This window comes from Alligator mississippiensis, chromosome 12, assembly GCF_030867095.1.
Source record: "Alligator mississippiensis isolate rAllMis1 chromosome 12, rAllMis1, whole genome shotgun sequence".
In the NCBI taxonomy this organism is placed as follows: domain Eukaryota; kingdom Metazoa; phylum Chordata; order Crocodylia; family Alligatoridae; genus Alligator; species Alligator mississippiensis.
Genome location: NC_081835.1, coordinates 10,239,580 through 10,253,263, shown reverse-complemented (window position 1 = coordinate 10,253,263; position 13,684 = coordinate 10,239,580).

The following is a 13,684-nucleotide window of genomic DNA, read 5'->3' as shown; positions in this document are numbered from 1 at the left end:
TTGGAGAGTTATAATGGGCATTTAAAATTATCTATAAGAAAAGGCAGAATTATCTGGAATTGTTTTTAATTAAATACTTTCTCTAGAAATCTGGCAAATGACTATAAAAATATATTCTCTATCACATCTCGGAGAACTTTCCCACAAAAATTCATGTTCAGCAAAAAGGGAAGGAAGACTGGAATTAACAAAATCGTGGCGTTGTTTATACCAATACAATTCCTTCAAATCTATCTATAAGTAGCAATGAAGATTTAATGCCAACTGCATCAAAACAAACAAATTTAGTTTCTGAATCTCCCCAAGCTGAGCTAATGACTCTCAAGTGACTGAAAAAAAAATCAGCATTTATTATACTGCTGTCCCTCGCTGATTTTCAGACCAAATGGTTTTAATGTCATTCACTTTCATTAACATTTAAATTAATACAGTGCACTTACTGCACCTGTTTAGCTGAGAAATAGCTTTTGAATTAGATCTTGACCTGTCAACAGAAAGTAAAGAAGCAGACGGCTACCAAAGGGGCTGTTAACATGGTCTCCCTCCAGCAGTACATGGAGTTTAAGGGTCATATACTTAAAATCTGATTAATGGGAAAATAATTCTCATACTAAAATGTCAGTAGATGAACGTTAGGAAAAGGTGCCAAATTGTATGGCCAGGCATAACTCACAGTTTAGTAAACTCACAGACTATATATCCTTGTGCATGTAGAAATAGTTCCTTGGACTAATGTAGCAATGATGCAGTATAAACACAGACTTTTAGTAATGCAGAACTCTCTGCTTTATTTAAATTTCACTAATAATGAGAAATGTAAAACAAAATGTTTTACAAGTAATGAGTTAGCTTGCTTACTAAAAAATTCCATTAAATATGCCACCAGATTCTTTGCTTGAATGAGAAGCAAGAAATGTGCAGGTCTTGATAACAAGGCAGGTTAGAAAGCATTGTGCCCTTTCTCTCTGGAAAATGCAATGTTTTTCAGAGAAAAATAAAACTATAAAAATCAAAATATTTTTGTTTTAAAAAATGGAACCTGTGTTTCAGAGGCCTTGTGTGTTTTGTTTTCTACTGAAATATTTTAGCCTTGGAATATTCTCCTCTCTTTATGTAAAATGAATAATTTCCCTTGAAATCAGACACTTTCCTCCAAAGAATATTTTTTTTGCTAAACCAATTTTCCATTTAAAAACAGTTTAGTTGGGAAATATTTTCAAAGTGGCCTACATGATACAATATTTAAATACTTCAGTGATAGTATATAGTGTATGATTTCAATATACCAGTATGTTAGAGTCTTTTTTGCCATTTGGCTGCCAAATGACAGGTATTAAGGCTGTGTGAAGTTTCAGTCCCCATTTTGATTCAGCAGAGATTCAGCCCAATTGGGTGGCCAAATCTCCAAATCTGAATCAACTCAGAGGACCCTTTAATCTCTATGAATTCAACCAGAACCCTCCAAATCGATTCGGAGAGATTCAGAGATTTGGACATAGAGACAGCTTTAAATGTTTTTTCCACATACCTCCAAGTAGCAGGGGCTCATGATCACTGTGATGGTAGGGCACACGGAGTGTCCCACAGAAGCATGGGGGGCTCCCCAGTGCGCTCAGCAGCAGACCCAGAAGCGGACCAGAAACTTTTCTGGTCCACTTCTGGGTCTGCTGGGCAGTGTGCTGGGGGGGCCCTGTGTCCTGCCCAGCTCAGTGACTGGTGCCTTCTCAGTCGGGGGGGGGGGGGCACCTGGGGTCCCCCTGCAGGCAATCGCTGAGTTGGCGGGGTCACAGAAGGGCCCCCTCCCCATGTACTCCCCAGCAGACCCAGAAGACTTGAACACTTCTGTGTTCACTGCTAAGCACATGAAGGGCCCCCCGCCATACTCTTCTGGGATTCTCCATGCACCCCAGCAGTGCAGCAATCAAGAACCATACCTGCTATCTCAAGGTATGTAGAAAAAAACTTTTAAAGCTGTGTCTGTGTCCAAATCACTGATTGGCCAAATCAGCAACGAATCTTCAGATTCGGATTGGGCCAAATCAAATTATGGACAGTGATCCGAATCAATGGATCAAATCACTGTCCCCGATTCGGGCCAAATCTGAATCGAATAGGGCCCACTTCGCACACCCCCTATAGGTATATTGTTTTTATTTTTTGAGACAATGTGAGGATTTTTCTTATCATAAGAAGTGGGTTCTGTGACCACATTTTGATGGTTGAGAGGAATGTGATTCTTAAAACTCATGAAGCCTAGCAAAGGAGCTAGTTCCTTTACTGGATACTGGTTATAATCCATCTTGTCTAAACTGCAGAGATTAAATTGAGAAACAACTGGACACACATTTAGTTTTGCTTCAGGACATGCAGTCATATGCCTGCAGTGACTCAGGCCAGAAGGGGGAGGGGAGAACATGGCTGTCTGGCACATAGCCAGTATGGGCTGTGTGTTTGCTTCCTTTTACTGTTGCCCCCAACATCTCTAGGATTTGCAGTCTAGAATCACAGCAGCAGGACTCTGCAGGATTGCTCATCACTTCCTCTTCCTGCTTCCAGCTGCCTCTGGGATTTGTAGTCCACAGTTCCAGCCAGCTGTAAATTTCAGTAAGTTTAGCAGGGCAGGGCAGCTCTGTTCTTGGGGGAAGGAGGGTTTAACCCCCTTCCCTGGTCCAAGACCCCATCCAGGGTTTGCCGGCATGTGGGCAGTCGCTGCCTGCTCCCCACCAACCCTTCTCTGCTGGAGCAGACAGCACAGCCCAGTCCAGGGCTGGAAAGCATGATGGGATGCTTGGGGACTGTGATTTAACTTGAACCAGGAAAGAGTCTGGGACAGAAGTTTTATAAACTGGTTTGACCCAAATCAGTTAAGTCTAATACTATATTCAACCAAGTTTATCTTTAATCAGTATCAGCCATTTTGAAACTGGTTTGTATGCACTGAGCTTCTCTTCTGTTAAAGGTTTAGACCAGTTTCTGATCACTTAAGCTGGTTTATGTGTGACTTCTGTCCCTAGCCATAGTCTTAAAAGCATCCTGATCTGTTGTAGTGTTTTTGAGATTTTTGCAACAGAAAAACTGTTCTATTATTTTTCTATAATCAAAAATAAGTGAAAACTCAGAGCTGATGTTTTCCACTGTGTACCTCCAGTCTAATGAGGGATGTCTTGAGTTTATAAAGCTTAAGAACTACTGGTCTGAATAAGTGAATTTTGAATAAAGAGTGAAAAGTAAAGTTCAAAAGCAAGCAAAAGGAATAAAGGATGAAAGAAGGAAAATGGCCCAGAGAAGCAGAATGTTGGTTACATCTGCTCAATAAATACACTAAGTGCCTCTTGTCAAATGAATTACCTTAGAAAATAACATGCATCTATATCACAAACTTCTCCTTCAACTAATTGGAAAGTGGCCCACTGCGGCATTCTAAAATCTGTTATGGTCATTCAAAAAGATGTCTACATAATATGCACTAAACAGTCATATATACTTAGGCAACAATATAAATGTGATATGAGAGTGGGTAGATCTATGAGCCTATTTGTCTACCAGGAGATGCATCTTAATCTCATTTTCTCATCAGATTCAAGAAAGACTAGGACTGTATAAAATTCCTCACTTAAAAAAAAATGTAGCCTGTTCCCTAAATCTATGTGCCTTAGAAAAAAGTAAAATTATAGTTGTAATAATTCATTTTTTCTCCAAATACATATTATTAACAAATAACAGGCTAGTACTTGAGATGAACTCCATTCTGATTTTCTTTTTTTCATTGAAAGCACCGACTAGGCTCTGCTTCTCCTCAGTATCCCTATATGAGGACAGTTTACCTGAAGGCAAGTATATGGCCACATAATTGGAGTAGTAAATTGATGACAATTAGCACATTAACTGTGAATAGCAGCAAGTGATAGTCTTAATTGACAATGCAGTGGTTACTAATTGATGTTAATGACTCATAAGAGGAGGAAAAAAGTAACTAATCACAATTTTTACTGCGTTCTCTGCACATAAGCATTATACAACACCCAAGTAGATCAAAATTCATTAGGGATATGTAAGAGGGTAAGCAGAATCCGGGACTTGCATAACTGACAATATGCATAAGGGGAGAATTCAACGCTTCATTGTAGATTTTCCATGTTATTGACAGAAATGTCATTTCATACTGTTTATTAAAACAAGTTAGAAATGGATACGATGCTCATCTACTTAGGGCTACCACCAGCTTGTTCAATATTTCAATGATTCATAACTCTTAGAGCTTCACTGAAATTATTTTGTTTATTTTTTGCTAGTTTCAGTAATTGAAAAAGTATACATTCAGTAGTAGGGAGGGAAATTCTTGCCTATTACAAAATACGATTGTGCATGGGAGGAAAGATTTATAGAATATGAGGGACATATAAAACTTAAAAACAGTACTAGTTTAGTTATGAACAGATGGTAGCTTTGAACAGTATGACTTAAAGAACTTTTCATTTTCTTAATTATTTCAAACTATTCATAGAAATTAAGGCCCATGTGCAGTTCACCAGATTTAGGAAGTTTTCCTTGAATAAGGACTGCACAATTAGGTGAGTAATGTTGTTCTTAAATAAAATTTTCAACATTTTCAAGTATGTATTTTGCAAATACAGGATGTATTATGCTTTACCAGTAGATGTTAAGCAGTGATCTCATGTTATAGTAAAGCTTAGGAGGACATGAACACAACAGTTGTCTGTAGGGATGTGACAATTATCTATCAGTATTATGTTATGAAAGCATCTAGGGGTCTCCAATTGAGATCAGGGGCTTCATTGTGTTAGATGCTGTACAGACACAGAAAAGCCTCAAAGAGCAATGGTGCAATCAAGCACCAAGTATTTTAGTACATGTGCATAATGCATTTTGCAATGACTACAATTGAAGGCATGGCCCATACATGATGAATCTGCCATTCATGAGGTTTTTTTTTTTAATTCTTACTTCTTTCAATAGTATTTTAATGTCAAACACGAATAAAGATTATAAGACATGTGGTGGCTCTAATGCATCTGGATGCTGCTTGCGTGTTACAATCTTCAAGGTATTCATCTCCACTGGAGTTTAAATGATAAAGGGCCTCCATAAATTTTAAAAAGAACTCAATTCTTTTTATATCCCTCTGTGACTGCTCATTACTTTGATTCAAATCACTGAGAGTATCTCTCTACAGCCTTGACAGGCCTCCCCATGGCCAATCTTTAATATATGGAGCCTGATTCTCAACTCATGTAAATCAGTGGTGCCATTTGAAGTCCATGGATCTGTGTCAGTTTGTCAGCTGAAGATCTAGCCCATGGTTTTTAAACTGTTGATTACTTCTTACACAAACAGATAACCCCTTCTCTAATGTAGGATAATTCACCTTGAGATGAATTCATGAGGTGCAGAACCTTTATCCGTATTATACTGATTGTCTTTTCTTTCTGTTAGTAGTTGAAAACAAATCTCTGCTTACACTCCAAGCAGCAAGAGAGAGACTTATCTGCAGCCAGTCTCCAGGGATGGGATACTTGCTTCTTTCCCTGCTCCAGAAAAGGGTTTCTGATGGTGCCCATGATGTAAGGACACCGTGACAGTTTCCCCTTTGCTCCCTAAAATCACTGCACCAAGGCTTGGTGCTTGAATTTGGAACAAGATGAAGGATTCTGCTTCATGTTGTCTAAAGAGTGTATATGAAGAGAGAGGATTCAAAGAGAACCATGCCAGGTGACAAGAAAACGTACAAGAAATCAGACCACAAAACTTAAGACCCTGGGACATTCCCAACAGCCATTACGATAGAGGCCTGGTGGAGCGTTTTTTGGGGTTTGCAAGAAATCTAGACTGAGCAATTTTGTCCTTATGGTAAGCTAGTTTTTTGCTGAGTTCTTGTGGCCAAACAGAACCCCAAGAAATTGTGAACAGTAAGCCAGTACATTAAGGGACACCAACATTTCTATTCCTGAGAAATGAAAGACAAATTTATTTTTAAAACAATATCACAATAACTAAGTGTGTCTACAGACACATGGGGAGCCTGCTCTAATGTGATGTGCTCCGGCAGCCTTCTGCATCACATGTATCAGTGTCCCTGTGCATCCCTGTGCTCAAAAAATGGCAGTGGTATACTTTGAAATAAAACCCATTCAATGTGCCCTGCCACCATTTTTTCAGCATGGGGATGTGCAGGGACACTGGTCCATGTGTGGTGCACACACTTTTAATTAGTGCAGATCACTAAAGTACCTGGCACCACATCCCAAAGCATGTCCTAAAATGCCCTAAAACTCCAAAGAACAGTTCTTTAAAATAACTTTTATTTGGTCTAAATAAAACAAATTCTTCCTGAAGCATTTTAATGTTATTTTAATTCCCAATCAGAGATTTTTTTTAAAGCTTTGGTGCCAAAGGTTTGTAAGAACATTTGTCATCAGTAAATGCATTAATAATTTATTTTTCTTTTGGTAAGAAGAATTATTCATTATGTGTCATTCAAAGATATACATCTACTTGTAACCTCTATCTATGGTATATATTTCCAAATATAGATATTTTTTCTTAGATATCCAGAGTGCATAAAAAGTGATATCCAAGTGTTTGAATACAGGATGCTTTGCCTGAAAGAAAAAATCCAAACACGTTCATAGCATTTCCTGGAATTGAAAAGTACCAGACAAGTGGGTGGTTGAGGGAGAGAAAAACTAATGAGTGAAATGCATGGATTTGTAAATTGTCCAAAGATTGTAACTTTAATTAAAGTCATTGAGAGTTCTGGATTTGAACAGTGGGAATTGAAAAATACTCAGCTGCTGGCATAGCTTTACTCCTCTTTAGTCAATGCCCACCTGTAGGAAGAGCTGAACAAGAGTGTTATCTGTAGAAATCATGCAGACAAGGACCAAAGGACAAAGAGTTCAATGTTTCTGCCATGTGAGCTAAGAAAGATGCATAATACAAACTATGGGAAAAATGAGCACAGAGAAAGGACTGCTTTTGTATCTGGCTTGCAATAACACAAGTGGGAAGAAAATGAAAGCTCACAAGGCCATTAATGAAACAAATGATTAAGGCACCTTTAGAGAAAATGTCAGGTAGGCCCTTGAAGGAGATGATCAGGGAAACAAGAAATCTTGTTGATGTCTTTCTGTTGCATTTCATATTTTTAGTCACAGGAGTGAAGGCTGAAAAGGGACATTTCATCTAACCCCTGTTTTCAGTCACTAGAAATCTCAAAGCATGTATGACAGAGCTGGGAGGGGAAGGATAGACTTTCCTAACAAGGAAAAAAAAATATAAACTTGGCAGTGGGGTTTTTTTATGTTTAATTTTCTAAACATGTTTTGTTTTGTACAGCACTGATGGTGAATAATGGCGGACCAGTTAATGCATCTTGCTATGCAGACATGAATATGAGCTATCCCCTATTCAACCTAGCTATAAAGGAGTATATTTGAGCTGAGGTATAAAAGGGGCATGTTGCATGTTACCTTTAAACTAGCATACAGGTACTTAAAATGGGATTATTTACCCATTAAAGGGTCCTAACCCATCATAAGTGCCCTCTAAACATCTCTAAGTTATGCCACTTGGAACAAGGTTTATCTTTGGAATAGTTTTACCAGGCCATTCTGGGGTATTGTTTGAAGGCTCCAGGGAGATAAAACACTACTTTCATTCCTCCAACATACCACACTACATCATTCCTAGCACTTTTCACTCCTCTGCTCCATAGGCAAACTTGCAACCTTTCTAAACTCTACTTCTCAGAGAGTTGTGTTGGCCAATACCCTCTCCCACTCCCAGGGGGGTGTGACCCTGACCATACTGAACAGCACCCTGAGCAAGCACCCAGGTTCAGTTCATCAGTTTGCTGCTGAACTCCCAGCCATGTGCAGCTCAACTCATCAAGTTGCTGCTTGCTCTAGAACTGGAATGAAAACAGCCGCGGCAGTCAATTCTGCCTGCTGCTACTGTTTCTGCTACTATACTGTTACCCACTACATCCATGGAGAGAATAAGCCAGAGAAGCCAGGGAACTACAGAAGTCACCAGGCAGTCTGCAACCTGAACCAATGTTCAGGTGCTGGACCTAATCACCACCTGGTGTGAGGAGAAAATAGCTGTCACCACTGCCAAGAGCTTGAAGGGCAGCAGGCAGAACCAAGTGGTCTACCAGGACATTGCAGGGCAGCTGGATGCTTGGGAGTACCAGCAGGACTGGGTTCAAATATAGGCCAAGGTCAAGGCACATCTATCCCACAGACAGGGTCTCTGGAGCAGCAAGGAGCTGGCCCAGATCTTTGAGAACCATTCTGTAGCTCCTCACCACACAGTTGGGGTGCCTGTGAGCATGACCGGTACAGTAATGACACTGAAGCTACCCCCCTGTAGCACTCACCTGATAATGAAGGGGCCAGAGAGGAGCAGGAAGATCCCTTTCTGAGGAGATTTGCCAAATTTTGACCCTCATCATAGTGAACCCAGCCCTGGATGACATGAACAACAGAGAGGCCACAGAGGTGAACTTCATTGACCAGAACACAGAAACCCTGCACCAGAAGTGATTAGGTAAATCACTCCTTGCTTTGCTGTCTATGGGAATTGGCCTGCCTTAATTATCTTTGTCTTATGGACTACTTAGGCACAGGACAGGACTCGGACATTTTTAATCAGTAAAGTTACAAGCCTCCAGGCTGGCAACCTTTATGCATGGGTAAAATCTGTGCAGCCTGTATTTTGTAACCCATAAGATCAGAACCAAGACTAGGAACATAAAAAAGCTAGATTTTCAATTGGTGTCACTTGTGATTCAGTGTAGCTGTGCCTATTTAGACTAGATGAGGATCTTGCCCATGCATTTGAAGACATTCCAGAACTTCAGTTTCAAAATCTGATGCATTTTGGACCTACTTCCAGCAAAGTCAGTGATAAAATGCTCATTTATAACATCTGGAGCCACAGCATAGGCTCTCCACAATGTAGGCTCCAAAGCAGCAACTGGTTAGAGGAAAAGACATCATTTGAAAATAGAAAACTTCAGAGTACATTACAATTCTGAAAGCATTATGATGATCATGGTATATGCATATTAAAAATAGGCACTAAAATTATTGAAATATGTATCCTATTCGTCAGCTCAGCAATGACTATATTCAGCTGTCTTTGACTAGTTGCAGCCACGGCATGGTATTTTCTTAGACTATTTTGGTCCCTAATTTATTCGTTGGCATTGATTACATTGAAAATTATCTGAAAAGTTAAAAAATAAAAATCTTGAGTTCACTTCCTTGAGTTTCATGATACTTTACTACTTCTAAAAGCAAAACTAATTATGATATTGATTGTAGAGAAAGAGCAACATTAAACATTTCTCAATTCAAGCAACAGCTTTGTTATATATATTAACATTTTAATTTTCTAGCTCTAGTGAATAATTATGATTCTTTGCAGATATAGTACAGTCCTCATATATAATACATAGATTACATCCTCTTGCCATTTTTCACAGGTGCCTGGCTATTATATAGTTTAGCATTCATTCATAGTGCCTAATAGAGATCTTTATATGGTAACTGGCTTCCCTTCTTGAATATTTATAGCTTTTATGAGACATTAATAGGTAGACCCAACAAGAGTTTCTGAGGAAATACTGGGAAATACTACTTTATAACATCATTAATATACTGTTCATTGATAGTAATGGCCATAAATGTCATCTAATTGCTGTACCCATACACTGTCTAAGCTTTGTATTGATAGGGAAACATAGTTATTCATAGTATTGGAGGCCTCTCTGCTCTAGAAAGTCTTCAGGGAAACATTTTTCCTGCCATTTTCAGCTTAAAGATTAAGAGCTAAAATTGAGGTATCTGTATGTAGGATTAGTTGCAAGTTGAAACCAAGGTGACAAATACTTGACAGAACTACAAAACCTATATTGTTTTATGTAAAGAATATTTGGTAATTATTACACAAAACAAGATTAAGTTAGGCTCATACTGTGATAAAAGTCAATCCTGAGAGAACAAGTAACAATGAGAGAACAACTGAACCTTATATAGAAAATGTAACTGTTTCTTTATAATAATGACTTACAATAAGGGGGTTGCAGAGAGCCATTCTGTAAAGAATACTCAATGGGAGATAGAAATGCCATCCACTGTAGAATTGCATGCAACTGAGAGATAATACTGGTAGACAATATTTGTCATGGATTTCAAAAAGGCAGAGCTTCTTATCAGAGATACCCTGGGGCTGAAAGACAATATCTGCCTAACCTGGTAACTTTTTCAGCAATGGGCTAAGAGAAACACAAGAAACAGTCATGTTTTCATACTCTCTATACACATCTGTTTCTGGCAGAGGACAACAGAAGGTGAGTATATGTTTTTGAGGTACACTTTATGTGGACTTACCTGTAGGAATGACTTTTCCCCAATATGGTATTTAGATAAAATGATATGTTGAAGTAAACCAAATAGGAAGGGCCTTATTTTGCCTTCCAAAAATACTGTAGTGAATGACAGCAGTGAATGCAGAATAAGGTGTTCCTGAATATATTTCTCGAGAAGAGCTTGGCTCTAGAAATACCTGGCCATCCATATTCTGCCTGTAAATGCATCATGAGGTCCCAGGTAAGACTTGATGTTTGCATAGAATTGTAATAAGCATTAATTAAACAGAAAGGAAGCGATAAAGAATTCCATTCAGAGGGTCTAGGATAGTCAAAAGTCCTTCTTGTGACTTGGTATCAAGAACATAAGTTAGATAGGCCTATATGATGATGCTGAGCAGATAAGGTCTGAATCAAAACCAATTAAAATTAATGGCAAAAATTATGTAGCTTTAATGGGGCTTGCAAAGGGCTCACAGTTGAATGATTAGACAACCATGAATGGCCAGAAAAGATATGTTTCTGCTGTTGCTGAAGCAGTAAATACTCTATGGGGCAGCATGATGACTTTAAAGTGATCAAATTCTTTTTTAGTACAATCTGGATAAATTGGTGATAAATAGGTTGTGGACAGATGTGTAGCTGCTGCTAATATGAGGCATGATCAAATGTACCTCTTAAATCTACCAAATAATTTCTAAGAGTCAGATTTTAAATATCGTTTGACTTTTTAATTAAGTCAATATTTGCCATATATAGCCCATGTCCCAATCAACCTTCATCTTGCTATCCGCTGACCACAAAGATCACAAATACATTGTAGGCTGAGGAGTTATTACTATTCCTTGTATTGTGAGTCACTACTGGGTGTTCCATTTACGCTCTGGTGGGGGGAAACAGCATGGAGATATTCCACATGTACTTTTACTTAAGCCCACTAATGCAGCCCTTTCTTTCATGCAAAACACCTACTGCTGGTATAAGACTTCTCTCCTCAGCAACTCCTGGCATCTGGAGCAGCCTTTCTGCAACTTCTATGCTTCACCAGTTCCATCTATTTTTATATCTCATCTCTTCTCCCTTGACTATCTGTTTTAATTTCTCTCCATCTGCTTTTTATATTAACTTTATAACTCCATATAACATTTCTGATGCAGTTTGCATGAAAAACACCAGCTTCACAAAATAACATTAACTAAGCTACATAGACATTTTTCCTGTTGAAGGCTAAATCCTTAGCTGATGTATGCTTGTGCAGTTCCATTGACAGCATTTTATAGCAGCAAAAGATCCAATCATTTTAATGCTGATATCACAATATCATCACTAAAATCAAGGTTTCATTGGGCTAGGCACTGAACATGTACATAACATTAAAAAAGAAGTTTGAAGTCCAATTGTAAATGTATACATAAAAGCTATGGTGACAGATATGGTTTAAGAAGATTCATAGAGCACTTTTAATTCGCCTGAAACAGAACTTCACAGAGAACATAGATCAGCAGCTAACTAATTTGCTTATTCTGGGCTTCTGTGTGTGTTGCATTCCCTGATTCAGACAAAAATCCTAGTTAATGAAAGTCTGAGTCTGGGTATGCAGCATCAAGTCTTTTATCTACTTTAATCTGGTGCAGCATGCTTTATAGATTTTAATATTGTATGAGAGGGCTCCTCCTTCCTCCAGATAAAATCTACATCATTCCATTTACTAAAAAAATAATGCATACCAACAATATCTACAACAGGTTCCAATCTTGACATGCAGTGTTATTGGGAGGTTTTCATAGGTCATGCTAACATAAATCATGAACAAGCATCTCAGCCTGACCTTCTCCTTATTGTCCAGTCACTTACATAATGAACTAGTAAGGAAATAGAAACCAAGGTGGACGCTGACCTGGCATAATTTTGGGGGCAGCACTGTGCACTAGCACTTGGCCAGTCCTTGGCTACTCTGGCTGAGCACCCAGCAAGCCCTGCCCCTGAGCTCTCACAAAGCTGAGCCAGCACAGACCCTCCCCCAACCCTGCCTCCTGCCTTCAGCCATCTGTCAGCTGCAGGTAGGAAGTGGGGGGGGGGGGGGAAGGAAGGCATCTTTGTCCCCTGCACAAACCCTGGGATCTGTCCATGCCCAGCATCCAAATGGGGTGCTCCGCTGCTCTTGACAGTCTTCAGCACCTCAGGGAGCCCACAGGGCTTCCTGGCAAGTGTGCAGGAGTGCCTCCAACAGTGGCGTATCAAGGGTCCCTGGTACCCAGGTGCTAACACCTGCATTTTTGCCCCTCCCCCCCCCCCGGTGACGATCCAAGGAGGGTGTGGGGCCTAAGGCAAATCAGCCTGTGTGGGGTCCTGCCTTCCACCCCACAGCACATCCGCAGGGGAACTAGTGTGGCATACCAGCCATAGGGGAGGCGTGTTGGGCGAAATTTCCAGCTGGAACTACTGAAGAAGCCTAAGACCTGTCAGGTGGGTATGAGGGCCACAAACAAAATGTGGGAGGTGCCCCGGCCTCTCCAGCTGATGTCCCCCCACCCAGGCTGGCCCCTGTGGGCATGCCCCCCTGCCCCCCACCAATCCTCATCGGTACGCCCCAGCCTCCAACTTGCAAGCTTCAGTTAGTGCACACAGACTGCATGCGCCGCCCCACCAAAGCATGAACATGTGTTCTGTTCACTACCAGTCCAACCTAGGCTGCTTCCAGAAACCCACATAGGTTAGATCGATTGCACCTTGGGCTTTCTGAATGCCTGTATCTGGTTTCAGTGTTCCTATGTGCATCACATTCATATTGCTTTCACTGGAAATTAAGACAGTTTATCTTAGGGCCTGGTATATTTTATGCTGTCAGATGAACAAATGTTAATCATCTTAGTGTTGTTTGGCTTAGTGGAGCAGTCACACCTTAAGGGGGAAAATGATCTGTGATTGTCCTTCACCTGTACAACTGTATCTTGCCACTGGAGGCTTGGTGAGCAAGGAAAGGACTAGGACTGGGTAGCAGTATTTTATTGACAATGGGCTACTCACTCTGATTCAAATACTACAACTAAGTCTTGTTGGAATATTTACAGTGAATCAGGCCTATGAATCAGGGAGGCGGTGCCTCCTGCCACTGCTTGGCCCTGTTCACTGCAGGACTCACCCTGCCCCACATGCCTGGGGGCCATGTGCTGTACCCAGCCCTGCTGCAGCTTGGCATCCCTGCTTGCCCTGACTTAGGAATGGCCACATTCTCCTGGGATGGTGGAGGACTTCAACTTGGGCAGAACAACTCTGGAGAGTAATCAC